This window comes from Mus musculus, chromosome 2 (genome assembly GCF_000001635.26).
Source record: "Mus musculus strain C57BL/6J chromosome 2, GRCm38.p6 C57BL/6J".
Lineage (NCBI taxonomy): Eukaryota > Metazoa > Chordata > Mammalia > Rodentia > Muridae > Mus > Mus musculus.
Window position 1 is genome coordinate 14,534,203 of NC_000068.7, and position 16,191 is coordinate 14,550,393.

Below are 16,191 nucleotides of genomic sequence, written 5' to 3' on the forward strand. Positions count from 1 at the left end.
AAAGCAAGTATTCTACAGTCTTTTACATGGTCAGCTTACCCATGGTGTTGATAATGTATGATGATTAGCTAGATGTGAAGGAAGCACACATCCAAGTATGCAGTTAGTCAGGGCACTTTTGTTGAGTAATAGATAGCACACAGCTCCCAAGGCCTTCAGGTTTCCAGGGTTCACATATAGAGGCAAATTAAGTGACTATCATGCCAATAGGCCACTGTATAGGAATGTATATGATACAAAAGGACAGACGAGCACATATTTTATCTGAGTTCCCTCCCCCCCAGTGTAATACAGTACTGAAGTTATGTGTGCTTCTGTTATTTTCCATGGCTTCTGACCAACTTGGTATGTGATCTGGATTCAGCCACCCTGTGACTCAACAGTGATTACAGTTAAGCAACAGGCTTTGCCAGCAAATTATTATTCACTGGAAACTACACTCAATAAACAGATCATTTTGGAGATATTCCTTAAGTTGAAAATATATCGTTAAAAGATTTACCAGTTGCTTATTTTCCTCTGAAAAAGAATAAATTAATGGAAATAAAAATTATTCTCATGCCCAGTATTTATTCACTGTAAAGACACAACATATATAAGTATGTAAGATTTGATGTTTGGTGTCAGCAATAATAGTACATACATGTAATTCCAACACTTAGATGGCAGAAGACAAAAAGGTCATAAGTTCAAGGCCAGCCTGTACTACATAGGAAGACCCTATCTAAAAACACCAAATAAATAAGTGTATAAAACCAGAAATAGTAAAATGTGCTGATGGGAACAATTTATTGGCATTTGTGAAGTTCACGGCACATAATGAATTGTGTTATTTATACAACTTTTAACCTAATCTGAGAGACTTCTGATAAAATGTTTTGGATTGAATTTTATGTGGCAACATCTGTTCCCTGTGTGAAAATGCATTAGCTGAATCTGTTTAGTTATTTCGATGCCTCCAGTCAATCTTTTTCTTCGAAGTTATCCATGCTTGCATGCAAATTCTCACAAGAGCTCAAACTGATGCAATAGCTTTTGATCGACTCAGTGCGCACATATCTAAAATCTGCTATTGTTTAGCACACTGCATGATGTCTTTCTGCATACCCATTATACCCAATCTCAAATCTGCTTCACATAAACTTACCTTTCTTAAGCTGTCAGTCACAGGCAGGATCTCTGTGAATTAATCAGTTGCCCCTGGCAACATGCAAGTGCAATGTATTTCTAGGAAATCAGCATGGTTCTTTGAAGTAAATGGGTAATTTTCCATTCTCTTTTAGAATACTTCGTGCCAGCAGAAGAATCCAGCCTCTGTGACAACCATAGAAATGTGCTGTTCTTTAATCGCTGGCTGACTCAGTTGTGGTGAACACCAGAGGAACAAGCTTTTTGGTTTAAGTTCTTTCTGTGTCTTTGGGTGGGCCATCTTGTGTGTGGGGGCAAATGGCAACATGCAGTCAGGGTGGCTGTACAGGTGGCCCTTGGAGAAAGGACAGCTGTAAATGCCCCCACCCCCACCCCGTTTGCAGAAAGCCAAGTTACTTCTTTCATTTGGAGAGAATGTAGCAATTACTTGAAATTACTGCTGAAAATCTCATCTGTTACTTCCTCTTTTAGAAAGGATGGTCATTTTAGGGCTAGTACCACTTATAAATGGCTTTCCACAATGACTTTTTGAGTAGCACAGTTGTCCCCAGCCCGCAACCTGGACCTCTCAGTTTGCACTGTGATGTGCCAAAATAGGTGGGCATCATCAGAACCCAGTTCTCTCATTACAGCAAGCCCTAAATACACCAACATACCTGAAAATCAGGAATTTTTCCTAAAATCCTATCTCATGAAGATAATAGAATCCTTTAAGGAAAATATCAATAGCTGAAGGAATTGAATAAAGCGATCCAAGACCTAAAAGTGGAAGTAGAAACAATAAAGAAAACACAAATGGAGGCAAACCTGGAAATGGAAAACCTAGGCCAGGAATTACAGATGTAAGTATTACCAACAGAATATAAGAGATAGAAGAGGTAATCTCAGGTGTAGAAAATATAGTAGAAGAGATTGACACAACTGTCAAAGAAAATTCAAAACATAATAAACTACTAACCCAAAGCATCCAGGAAATTCAGGACACAATGAAAAGACCAAATCTAAGAATAATCGCAATATATAGAGAATGAAGATTCTCAGCTCAAAGGACCTGAAAATGTCTTCAACAAAATAATAGAAGAAAACTTCCCCAACCTAAAGAAAGTGATGGACACTTCTTGTTCTTACAAGGCTCATGCCTTCTAATTACAAATCTCACATGGGGTGGCACTAAATATTCCTCCTATAGACTTTCTTTTTAGATTTTATTTATTTATTTATTTTATGTATATGATGAGTACACTGTAGCTGTCTTCAGACACACCAGAAGAGGGCATCAGACCCCATTACAGATGGTTGTGAACCACCATGTGGTTGCTGGAAATTGAATTCAGGACCGTTGGAAGAGCAGTCAGTGCTCTTAACCAATGAGCCATCTCTCCAGCCCCCTCTTATAGACTTTCATTTGAACATTCATGCACAGAAACATATCACAATGTGATCAAATCCTTTGAAGTCTATATATATATATTGGTTTTTGGGTTTTATGTTTTTGTTTGTTTGTTTTTGTTTTGTTTTGTTTTGTTTGGGGGTGGTTTTTTGAGACAGGGTTTCTCTGTATAGCCCTGGCTGTCCTGGAACTCACTCTGTAGACCAGGCTGGCCTGGAACTCAAAAATCTGCCTGCTCTGCCTTCCAAGTGCTGGGATTAAAGGTATGTGCTACCTGTCTATGTGTCTCTTAAGTGGCCTATGCTTAGAACCACTGATATTTCTTTCTCTTATTTCTCCATCTTTGAGAGCCATGAGGATCTGTGTAGCCTGGCTTTTTTCTTTCCCTCAAAGTCTACATATTCTTCCTTCCCTTCCAGTTGCAATCATATTCCCTTCTGCCTTAACAGTTGCCATGGCTACCCAAGTATAACTAACTGCCTCTACTATTGCTCACAACTAACCAGTTCATCCTTCATAATGCCAGCATGATATAGTTTATGCTCTAAGATTTATAAAAGGTTCTCCAAACCCCAAATTAATGTCCACAGATCTGTAGGGGTTTGATGGTACATTTTTAGGGTTACAGACACTTTTCATTTTCTTCTTCTATTTTGATGAAAAGGTATAACATTGATTCCTGTATTGAATGATCAGTATGGTGTTGATGTCATTTGCATAGGTAGCTTGAGTCCTCATGTTTTTATTACCATGTTTATCTGTCCCCTACAGAGTCAATTAAAAATAATGCATTTCTTCCCTTAAATCTGTGGTTAGAGTGGTAAAAGTATGTGAGAGTATGAAAAAGGTTGTTTAGACAAGAAATGGCCGTTTTTCAGAATCAAGCCATGTTTTTATGAGTTCTATGAGAATTGATATAATCATACTCTATAGTGGGTTTTGTTTTTTTGTTTTTTTGCTTGTTTGTTTGTTTGCTTTTTTTAAACAGTCTATAGCATTCAAAATCTCTCTCCACTGTGTGTTGATTATATTTGCCTTCTCATACAACATGGGCCAATGTGCCATATTCTGTAAGTTGTCCTTTGATTTTCTGACAGCTCAGTGAGGGTGGATTCTGTCAAAAGCACAGTGATTGATGCTCAAGGACTTTGTGCTTTATTAAATGCTTCCCCACTGCTGCTTCACAGTACTTCCTCCCACTCTCGTTATCTGTTCTCCAAATCTGGTGACTAAGTTGTTCGAATTATAAGGTACACTTTTCAGAACAGTTGCCCTCCCCCGTTTTCTGGCTTCTAGAGGCTGTGTCTCAGCTGCAGATCATCAGTGACTTCTTTTGCTTTTCTTCTGGCTAGGAAGTGCCTGATGTAGCCATTGTTTCTTCCCAAGAGCCCCTGAGTGCTTCAAGTTGAGGAGAAGAAAGAAGGAAGGTGGAAATGAGTTCTGGTCTGAGGAGGAACTGAGATTTGTGTAGATTTATTCATTCTTCTGGAATATTCTGGAAAATTTTAGAATGACCTCGTTTTTCTTAGCCATTGTTTTCCTACATCTTCTCTTTGCCTACTTGCTTATTCTTCCTCATTGTCTCTATCTGCCACAGTAAGTCTGCCCTCTCCTTGTATATGGACATGTATAAACGCACATTAATGCATAATAAATCTACTTGGATTATTTTTTGAAGTATGATTTCCTGTAGCCCAAACTGGCCCTGAACTCACAACACAGCTAAGGAGGATATTGAACTTCTGATCCTCCTGATTCAGCTTCTCAGGTACTAGGATTTCAGACCACAGCTTGTTTATCTGTTGCTTGGGACTGATCCCAGAGTTGTGTTCATGGTTAACGGTAAGCCTTGTATGAACTGAGCTTCTCCCTGTCTGTCATGTAATTACTTTTTGACTGGCTAGTTTCTATCTTATGTGACAATATCAGAAAGATGTAAGACAGCTATGAAATATATTATCTTCTGTTGACTTTTGCACTCTGCACTTGCTGATGGCTTGCAGAAACTTAGCCCTACAGTTCAGGGGAAAGGGAGTTTTCTGGCACTTTTCTATGAATGATTTTCAGAGTTCCTAAAACTCTAACACCTTTTGGTTGACCCTCCAGAAACTTTTAGACCAGAAATACTATCTGTACTGATTTTAGTCTAAATGCAGAGTAGTTGAAGCCTATGTTGGCTTCACTACCAGTACTTGCCCCAGCACTGATCAGTTAATACTAGTGATGGAGGGATCTCTCATCAATGCAGCCATTTTCTCTTGTACCATAAGGAAGGACAAACAGATGTATGGAGGAAAAACAGTAGATCAGGCATGTCATCTTAGTATTCACTTAATCTACAGTGTAATAGATGACAGTCTCAACAATCCTGTGTGAGTAGGATTACTGTTCCCACTTTATGATCAGAGAAGACTTCTGGAGATTGGAAGCCACACTAATACAAATGGTTGATCTCATCAAATTGAGTCAAATTCTTACTTCCTCTGTGGTGTGAGTTACACAATGCTGTATAGACACAACATAAAATATAGAATTTTTAAAATTTTTATTATACACTGAGCATCACTAAAAGCCATTAATTTATGGTTACTTAGATTTGTAAATCTGAATAATATGATATTAAGCTACAAGAGACTCAGATGTGAACCTCTTTTTCCAGATCCTATGAGAGTCCAGCTGGCTTTGTTATCTATGTACCCAATTTTGTGCCCATACCCTAAGCTCTCAGCTCTAATTTCTCAAGAATGTTATGCCTCTTCTCTTACTTTTTACCTTCATCTTCATACCCTGGTTACAGTCCCACTCCATGTGTATGTTGACTCTGTTATATCTTATGTACAAATGTTGCATTCTCAGACATATTTGCCCTTATTCCAGCTTTCTTTTTTTTAATTATTTTATTTATTTACATTCCAGCCACAGAATCCCCATCCCTTTTCCCACAGTTCTTCATCCTATTCCACTTCCCTCTTGCTGCCAAGAAAGTGCCCCCTACTACCACCAGGCATCCCCCGTCCCTGGGGCCTAGTCTCTCATGGCATATATTTTCCCACTGAGGCCAGACCAAGCAGTCCTCTGCTATATATGTGCCAGGGGCCTCAAACTAGACCATGTATGTTGGTGGCTCAGTCTCTGGGAGCCCCTAGGTATCTGGGTTAGTTGAGACTACTGGTCTTTCTATGGGGTCACTCTCCCCTTTAGCTTCATCAATCCTTTCCCTAATTCCTCCATAGGGGCTCCCAATGGATGTAAGTAGCTGCTTTTGTCTCAGTCAGCTGCTGGTAGGGCCTCTTAGAGGACAGCCATGCTAGGCTCCTATCTGTGAACACATCATACCATCAGTAATAGTGTCAGGCCTTTGTGCCCCCACCCCTACCCAGTGAGATGGATTCCAAGTTGGGCTGTCACTGTACAGTCTTTCCTTCAGCTTTTCTCCATTTTTGTCCCTGCAGTTCTTTTAGACAGGAACAATCCTGAGTCAGATTTGACTGTGGGTTGGTAACACAGTCCCTCCACTTAAGAGCCTGTCTATCTACTGGAGGTAGATTTTTCGAGTTCCCTCTTCCCACTGTTGGGCATTTTGACTAGGGTTTCCCCCATTGAGTCCTGAGACTCTCTCACCTCTCGGGTCTCTGGGACTTTCTAGAAGGTCCCCCACCACCAGAGGATGAATATTTCCATTCATTTTTCTGGCCCTTTGGGCAAATAGATGGACCTAGGGGAAAAAATCATCCTGAGTGAGGTAAGCCAGAGCCAACATGACATGCATGTATGTACTCACTGATAAGTGAATATTAGCCAAAAAGTACAAAGTACCCAGAATGCAACCCACAGACCTTAAAAAGCAAGAAGGCCCAAGTGAGGGTGCTTCAATCCCACTTAGAAGGAGGAACAAAATAATCACAGAAGGCAGAAGATGAAGGGATCCAGGTGGGAGAGGAAGGGGAAGGCAAAAGGGAGAACAGGATCAGGTAAGGGAGCGAGGCACAGGAGAGAAGCCCTGAGGGCCAAGAGAATGAATGGAAATATGCAGCCTCCTTCTGGCTTTCTTAACAGTTTTACTACCTGTGAATGTCCTACTGCTTCATAGGGTCTTTCAGTACCAACCTTGACTCCTGGCTTATTCTCCTCTGGTCTCTTTTATGTCTCTACTAAACCAAGAATAAACACGTCTTCATGCCAACCCTTTCATTACCCATCTCATCCAGCCTCTGCTTGCATGTACTTGACTGGGTATATGCGGGATACCCATGCTTTATATACTTCATGGTTCTGGACCAGTTTCCCAACCTTGATATCACTGCATAGCTTGCGTTCTCCCTTCCTTCCATCCTCTGCAAGACACATCTGAAAACGCACTTGTTAGCTTGAATCCTTGGACTCTTATTCTCTCACTGTTAGATATGGTGAGTTCAACTTCCTTTTCAGATTTCTTACCTTCCTAACCTTTAGCACGGACCCTTATCCCAAGTAGCAGAAGGAAGCCTGAAGATTTTTATGTGACATTCTGACGTAAAATCTGTTAGCCTAATACATTATAGCAAACTCAGAAGGGAAAAGATGACTCTGTCATCTGAAATCATTTCTCAACATTCTTGGGAATTTATGGATTCCATCATCTTTAAAATCTAATCCTTTCTATATACTTTCCTGATTTCATATGTATCATAGTTTGGAAATAGTTCAAGACAGCAAAATTACACAATATAGCTGCCTGCCGTTTATAGAGTCATTACAGATTTTCAGTGAAAAATAAGAGCACCTCAATAACAAATGTATTTTCCAACTGTGGTTCTTGACCGTCCTTCATAGAAATATGTACTGATAAATAGTTGATAAAATGACTAAATGAATATATTCATTTAGATGCTTTTCTTGATAAAATTCGAAAACAAGGCAATTTAATGTTATATAAAATCAGGTTTTATTTATTTGTAAATGGTAGGTGCTAAATTCTCCTAAATATTTTATTTGTCAAATAAAACAAGTATAGATATACAAATACAATACGTAACATGACTTGTGCCTAGTTTTGGATGCTTTTAAAGAATTCATTCTTAGAGTTGCTAAAGAATATTAGATACAAAGAGATGTTTGGGGGTTTAATAATGTCAACAATTCTTTGCAATGAGCAGCTCTCAGAAAAAAATGTTTGCCAACACAACAGTCAGGATCCTTTAAAAATCTACATCATAGTGTGATTCTCCTTTCCTCCAAACCCCCACATGTTCCCATCTTAATCCAATGCAAGCCTAACCAGTCTGTTGAGTACTCTCCAAGACCAGGTCTGACTTCTAAAAGCATGGGTCTGCTTCCCTCAGCCCTTGTGAGCCCACTCTACTTTCTGCTTGTAAGGGCTCTGCGCTTACTTCATTTGCCCTGAAAACCCAACCTCAGGGAGCCAGGAAGCTCACCCCTCACTCCCCTTTGCCCAATGATACATTCTTTATGTATTATAGAAATCACTGGAACAGTCAGTAAGACCGGAAGAACTCCACCTGACATAAGGCAAGGGCTGTTGGACATGCCAGGCTAAGAGCCTTTCAAGGCAGAAAGACACTGCCTTGGAACGGCTGAGATCTCTGCTTCTGCATCCTCTTGTTCTATTCCTTGGTCTATAATCCACTGTGAGGAGTCCATAACCCATTTGCTCCAGGAAAACAACTGTAATCTAGGATCAGTGCACAATAGGACTTTCTGTTTCATGTTCCATTTTCAAAACTACCTTTTCTTTTCACTCCATCTCCACCCTTTGATCCTAACCTTCTTTTCTTTAGAGTGACTGAGTTTTCTGAAGGTGTTGAATCTGTGCATGGTAAATATTAGCTGATTTCTTTTTCTCCCACAGGCTGTTTGAATTTCAAAGATCTCACTTTGATACTACCAAATGTTGGATCTGAGATTGCAGAGAGGAACTCTTTCTGGCTGATGAGAATCCTGTTAGGATGAGGGCCTTCTCTGGACACAGTTGCAGAAAATGAATAGTTTCCTGATGAGGGTCACTCAAGTTCTGATGTGTGAGGAATGTTCTTTAAAATACTATTAAAGATAATCTGTTAGTATGTTAAGATTAGTTTAACATTTTATTTCATATGTACATGTATGTGTGTCCCAAAATACACATGTGGAAATCAGAAGGAACCTTGTAGGAATTAGTTCTTTCCTTCTACATATGTGGACTGGGACTTGAACTCAGGTTGTTAAATTTGATGGTTACTATCTTACCCACTAAGGCATCTATTCTGCCCTCTTTTGATATTTTAATGCTACTTATGTAACAGATAATACCATTCAGCCTCTCATTTTACATATGTAGTTTTTCAAATGTCATTTCTTGGTAAAGTAAGTAAATTGGAACACTGCTCTTACCTGAAACATCTCAATAGTTTTCAAATGTAGAGTTTGATGTTTGTGTCTGAAGGCTATGCTCTGTTTTTAAAGGGAGTATTTTGCCAGAGTAATACAACTTATCCCAGGTGGTTTCTGTTATATGGCAAAGCAGCCATTACTCTCCTAGGAATTTTCAATAACAATTAAGGGAGGGAAAGTGGTAAGGAATGAACCCTGAGCTCTGGTTCCTGGGCCAAAACTCTTTCCAGGAGAGAGATTTCAGATGGACAGAAAAGAGATCTCCAAACATGGTGGCTAGCCCCAGAGCAGAAAGCCAAGATACACAGAACACTTCAAACAAAGCCAGCCTCATCCTTGAGAAGTCATCTGCTGGCCAGTGGCCAGAGGAAGATATGTGGGACTCCCGGGAAGTGTGCCCATTCAGCATTCAAAGCTTCCTGTTTGAACAGACTCTGAGTACCAAGAGATAAAAGGCCACCCCCAGTTTAGAGGAGATGGGGTTGCTCTGCTTGGCAGCCTGATCTTGACATTTCAGAATGTGCTAGTCTTCCCGTACCTACTCTGCGTGTCTGTTGCCTTTGATCATTAACTTTAGCCAGACTGTATTTGGGGTGGCCTTCACAGAGTGTAATAGCTGTAGAAATTACAGAGCAGCTAGAACAAAGGATGTGTGCAGAAAGGAACAGTTATGTTTAAGTTCCCGTAATGTAAGCTGACCTAAATGATAGGATTCTGACTTGGTGAATATACTGATTTCAAACTGAATTAGGGGTTTGGGAATGCTTCAAGTTGTGTGGGGTAGAATAAAACTTCATTAAAATCTGACAGGAGACCTGAACTGATCCGCCTCACTTTCATCTTCTTTTAAAGATGAACAGGATCCAACAATGATCTGTTATCACTCAGTGTTTGGTTTTATGTTTATGAGCAACATTGGAGTGATATGGGAAGGAAGCCAGTGTGTCCTTGATACCAACAATGATCAAAGACAATAAGACAAGTGAAGGCTTTGTTTTTCAAGAATAAATATCTAATAAAATCCTTGGGGAAATGCCTGTTTTGTTGGATGGTTCTGCCAGGTCCTAGCAGAGTTTACAAAATGGAAAGATTTGGAGGAGAGAGAGAACTATAGAAGAAGAAAGTGAAGAAGATAAGGGAAAGAAGGAAGGAAGAAAGGAAGGAAGGAAGGAAGGAAAGGAGGGAAGAAGGAAGGGAGGGAAGGAGGGAGGGAGGAAGGAAGGTAGGAAGGTAGGAAGGAAGGAAGGAGGTAAAAGCCAAATACCAATATTGTAGGAGATATAATCCTTTGGGGTTTACAAGAAGGGGAACTGTGGCATTACCTGTATGTTTGGAAAGTTCAAAAGAAGATTATGGATAAACTTCATAGTAGCTCTCTGAGCAGGTAGGAGATGTGGCTGTGGGTTCAGAAAAGGGTAAAAACTACAATTACATTGGGGGGAAACCACTGAGTCTATAGAAGAGATGAGAAGTTGGTTAGATTGAAAGAAGTCACATGTCTTTTGAGAGTTCCAAGTTACAGAGTTCCCATATGAAGACATTTGAAATCAAGAGGGTTGTAATTTTGTAGACCTCCCCTATCAAATAAACATGGAAATGAAAATCAGGGTCACATGAACATAGCTTTGAGACCCTAGCCAAGGGTGTCCTGTGGAGGCTTGTGCCTTGACCCCTCAATTGATCTCTCTTTACCTTGCTTATTGGGTCACTTCCAAGCAGACGTGAACCTCATCAGTCTGGCCTGGATCTCCATTCAGGAGCACCTGAGTACTGTCTAGCCATCTGTCTGCCAGGAGATGGAGCTGATAAGCAAGTCTGGATCTGCCTGCTTCACTTGTCATTTATCTGTACTATATGTTGAACCTGTATCCACCCTCACTCAAACTTAGCGAATTGGTAGTACTTGGTCATGATAGTGAGTGTTGACAACTTGGCAGAATCTAGAATCATCTGGGCATGCTTTTGTAGGGAGCAGGTTTCTTGACTATGCTCACTGAAATAAGAAGACTGGCTTACTGTGGGCAGTACCAACCACTGTACTGAGGATCTTGCATCAGGTCCCTTGGGCTCTTGCCCCTGTGAGATCCCTTGAACTGTGAGCCTCAACAAACCCTTTTTACTTAAGTTGCTTTTGTCAGGGTACTTTACCACAGCATCTTAAAAGAAACCGAGACATTGTTATTCTGTCTCATTTAGATCTGAGATCTACATATGAATGAAGCGTGGGAACCTCAAAAGGCATATATTATCAGGACTTACTCATATATTGCTAATGGAGCTGGGAGCGTCCATTGTGTTTTGTAAGGTACAGAATCACCCAGGAGCCTCAGCTGCATGTCTGAGAAGCAGAGCTAGAAATACTTCCTGGAATTGTCCCCAAGCTCCCAAATCCACCTTTCCAGTCATTTTCATACAATGAATGCATTTGCCTAACCCTAGGGGTCCTCTTAAATTTCTGTTTCTATTCCTCCTCTTATTTATATCCTACCCAAACAATTTTATTTGCTGCTTAAAAGCTTTCAACAGACTGTTGAAAGAGGCTTGGGATGGAAGGAAAGGGTCCTTCTTTACTTTGCAAATTCTCTGGGGGAAAAGCTAAGCACATAACTCATGATCTAGAGAGGGAATCAGAAATCAGTTGAGAAATGTGCACAAATGAAGGTCTGAGGGGGAGGGAGAAGAAAGGGAGGGGGAAATGGAAGGAGGAAAGAAAGGAGGAGAGAGAAAGATGAAAGGGGAAGGAAGAGAGGGAGGGAGGGAGGGAGGGAGGGAGATAGGTTGCTTTCTAGGTTTTGTTTGTCTAAGCTCCCATAGAACAGAAATTTATTGATGACTCACTATGTGGCAAGGGCTAAGAATTCCCAAAGAGTCAATGGAAGAAGCTTTTACTGTGAAAGTGAAGTGCTTTTGTATGGATGTCCCTAGTAAGACAGCATACGTGCAGAAGCACATTCTTTAAGTAGGAAAATACCCACTAGCTCTTTAGATGTGATTAAAAATTTTCAGTATTTGTTTTAATGTGAAAGGGTGACAGAGATTTATTTCAGATAGCCCTGGGGCTAATTATATTTGATGTTAATTTTGTTCTCCTGTGAGTGGTTGAGAACAAGACATGAATTAGCACTCAGGTGATTTCCTGTAAACCTGCTTCCCACCTTAAAACAAAGGAGAGCTGGTGATTGAGCAGATAAAGAGAAAGTGGAGCAGAAGGTTGGGAGAGAGAAGGAGAAAATGGAAGAGGGGAGAATGCAGAGGAGGAGGAAGAAGAAGAAAAGAGGAGTGTGGGGAATTGCAGTCTGGTATCCAGTCGTGCTGAGTCTGAACCCTGATGGTCATAATTCACCTACATGACATAATAGGCGTTCCCTCATGCTCCTGGAACTCTAGCCCCTGCCTAAGTTAGCACCCACCACAGCCCCCACAAGAGAAGCATGGCCAGTAGTCACATAAGCAATGGCCCAAGCTTCTGACCTTCAGGGTAAACTCCTCCCCAGTTACCTTGCAACTGTGACGACCATAAAAGGGGCTGTTATGCCCCCACCTCATGCTCTTACTTTCACTCCTTTGTCCTCTTACCTCTCTTACTTCTCCTCTTCCCTCTCTCTTTGTCTTCTTCTCTTCTTCTTCTTCTTCTTCTTCTTCTTCTTCTTCTTCTTCTTCTTCTTCTTCTTCTTCTTCTTCTTCTTCTTCCTCCCCCCCCTCCCTTCTCTCTTTCCCCCTGCATTTCTATAATAAAGCTCTTAAACCATAGAGCTTCTCTGCTCCTTCTAGATCCGCTGGGCCACTCTCGCCAGTATTGGGAACACCTTCCCCTATTCCCTCTCTCCTACAACCCTGGGACTTTAGCAAAGTAGCTCTGGGGTCCCCGGTCAGGGGCTGCCCTTTTTCAACCCCCGCTGCATGGATCAGGCATGCTTACCCAGGGCCGAGTGGAAAAGCATCCGGCAGCCCTGCCCAGAGCACAGGAATTCTGACCGGACATTAGGCCCCTTTTCCTTCCTACATTTCCCCAGGACCCCTCCTTTTCTTTTCTTTCTTTTTTTTTTTTTTTCCCTACAGAGGAGCAAAAGCACACGGCCTGGAGAAATTGCAACTTTTAAGGTGTCTCATAGATGTGGAAGATGGTAGTGTAGTGGTAGGTCTGCCCAATCTAGGCGCACAGCATGTATTCATATTGTGTTTTCATTGCCGGAGCATATTTGGGTTGGAGATTTACCACAACAGAGATTCACCTCCTTTTAGATAAAGAGAATTAGGTGGCTATGGAGGCCAGTTAGGATGGAGATGAATGGCCTTCCTAAGAGGGAAACAAGGATCTATGGGAGCAAGGCTCAGCTGTGCAGGACTGGAACAACCCAAGGAAAATGATGCTAAAGATCAAATTCTAAGTTGTGCTCAGCTTCATTTAGTTATGTACCTATACAATATCATCTACTTTTTTAGATTCTAAAACTTGAATAAAATAAGTTGAAATAACGTTTAAATATTTGGAAAATATAGAAGATTATTCATAAAAGTTATAAATGACACCTTTAATGAGCAATTATTAATACTGAGCATACAACAGTTTTTGCTGTTTTTACCTTTTGAATGTATGCTGGTGTGTGTGCGTGTCTGTGTGTCTGTCTGTAGTATCAGCATATATTTGGCAAGGTAGACATGTGCAAATCAAAGGAAAGCTTTGGACCAGTGTCTTGTTCTTGGCTGCATGTGCTAGATGGCTCATAAACTTCTGGGGTTCTCCTGTCTGACTTTCCCATCTTCCTGTAGAAGTACTAGTATAACAGAAATATGCACTACTATGTCTAGCTTTTATATGGGGTGTTGGGAGCTGAATTCAGTTTGTCAGGCTGATGTGATCAAAGCTTTACTCCCTGAGGTGTTATCTCCTGAACCCACTACCTTTACTTTTAATGTATATGAATGTTTTGCTCACATATATGTTTGCTACAGAGCCCAAAAATGTGGATATCAGATCCCTTAGAATTGGAGCTATAGATGGTTGTGAACTGCAGTATGGGTGTTGGAAAAAGAACCCATGTCTTCTGACTAAACAGCCAATATTCTTAACTGCTGATCTGTCTCTCTGGCCTTGCTCTCCCTTAAAAATAGTTTTGTCATTTTTTAACAAGTCTGTGAGCAGAAAAGTAGCAGTTATGTAAATGGTTCTTGTTTATAAAACTTAAAATCATACAGATGTATAATTGCTACCAAATGGATTGCAGGCTTGCAGCCTGGTCCTGGTTCCAGCCCCTTCCTGATGCGTCCTGGCCCATGAGGATACAGATATGTGGCTGCCTATTCCTACCATCCTGCCTTCCCCACTGTGATAAGCTATATCCCTTTAATTTGGGGTCACAACAGACTATTCCTTTCTTCGGCTGATTTTTCTTAGGTGTTTGACTGCAATGACAAGAAAATTAACAATTGTTCAGCCATAATCACACAGGCCCTTCCTGGAGGGATGTTGAACAGGGAGACAAAACCCAGACATGTCTCTATGGCCTGATAAAATATAGTAAGTGTGAAATCAAACAGACCGATCTTTTCATCCTCGCTGTGACTACCCAAACTGCAATAAATTTCATAAATTTTCTGAGATTCCTCACACATAAAATACTAAATGAGAGTGCTAACCTTGAAGGATTGTTGGTGGATAAAGAAGATAAGATAACTCTGAGGACTTGGCGCTTTGGTTGTTGCTCAGTGGTATTTCTACTTCCCTATTTGGCCAGCTCAAAAGAATGAGCTAGATCTGAGTCCTTGAAAAGGAATTTTGGAGAAGGGGAAATGAGCCTTATGGCTTCAGTGTTTACATCGCCTCTTAAGTTCATGCTGAGACACAATCCTCCAGGACAACAGTATGAAGCTGTAGAGCATCTATCATGGGACGGAGGTCTTTATAAAAGGACTTGAGAGAGTGACATTCCTCTTTTCTGCTGTGGGATGGCAGAACTCTGAGATCTATCCCTCTTACAGGCAATGGGCAGCTCTCAGCAGAGACTTCTGAGTCTTTGGAGATGCAAGCACCAAATATCTGGTGTGATATTTTCTTTGGCTTTGGGGACTTTATTATAGCTGCCTGAAGAACTAAGATAAGAAGACCATCAAACTGTACTTCTTTAGAGATATGATCAGAAAAGAATAAGGATCTGTGGAATTGGATGTTATTTTTCAACAATAGCTTTATATCCTATAAGAAATATAATAAATGAATAAATGAATGAATGAATGCTGTAGCAACAGACTTTGTTTCATTTCTCTTCTCTATCTCTAGACTATGCCAAAAACCTTCCTGATTGGTCAATAGTCTGCTTCCATTGCTTAAGAATAACTCATTGGCAAGGGGGCTGAGCTGCCAGAATTCTTGCTTTTATGCATGTAAACAAAAGATTCATAAATAACTAGGAGATACTTACTCCCTTTGTTCTCATCCATTAATACCAGGTTCCCGAATTTCTATCTTTGATGGTAGGCTTAATCTCAAGACTCTTGTCACTTCCACAAGTCATCCATTTGACTCTTGCCCATGGCATTGCCTTTACAAGGGGTAATATTTACTCCTGATGACCGAGGTGACTCAGCTCTGAAACTTTTTGTCCTTGAGGAATTCTGTAGCTTCGACTAATGTAGCATCATGTGACCACTCTGCTAACGTTCTTCTCATCATAGCACCATCTGTAAACACATAGCTCTTCTGTTGAGTGGCATCCCAAAGTGAAGTCTAGGAGAAGAATTTCCAGAATGTCCATGAGAAGGAGGTATTTTAAAAGGATTCCCAGCCGTGGCTAGGAACACTCAGTGTTTAGATTTCATGTGCCTTCCCTGCAGCATTCTTTGTGAGTCCTCTCTGTCTCTGCTTCTATGGAAAAGATGGAACAGAAATGACCCGTGAGGGCTCCTGATGTGGGGAGGAAAACATCCTAGACCATTTCCTTTTTCTGTACAAAGCTTTACACATTATTTCTATGCCTTGATTTCTAAAGCTAAAATGATCTGAACAGCATGATAAACTGTTCTTCCAGAGCTCCCTAGTTCAATACCAGCAACCACACAGTGGCTTATAATCAACTATAATGAGATCTGATTCCCTTTTCCAGCATGCAAGCATACACGCTGACAGAACACAGTATACATAATAAATAAGTTATTTTTTAAAAAAACTAAGATAATCTATTATATGATAAATCTTTATCCTATGAGGAATAACAGCATTTCAGCTTGAAAACTGAAACGCAGAAAAGTTGACTTTTCTAGGGTCACACAGCTTTCAAAACAAAAGT

The 16,191-nt window shown here is 40.6% G+C and overlaps 1 long non-coding RNA gene across 8 annotated transcripts in view; it reads left to right on the forward strand.

Moving 5' to 3' along the window:
- The window catches only part of Gm13266 (predicted gene 13266), a 60,693-nt gene that overhangs the window by 21,609 nt on the left and 22,893 nt on the right, over positions 1 to 16,191 (forward strand). For 4 of the 8 annotated variants that reach the window (NR_166180.1, NR_166181.1, NR_166183.1 and 1 more), the window contains one exon: positions 1,284 to 1,585. The exons of 1 other annotated variant lie outside the window; for it this stretch is intronic. This is a non-coding gene — a long non-coding RNA (predicted gene 13266). Of the gene's footprint in view, positions 1 to 1,283; positions 1,586 to 8,387; positions 8,608 to 16,191 lie in introns of those variants that run through there. 3 more of the 8 variants (NR_166179.1, NR_166182.1, NR_166184.1) reach the window with 1 other exon arrangement.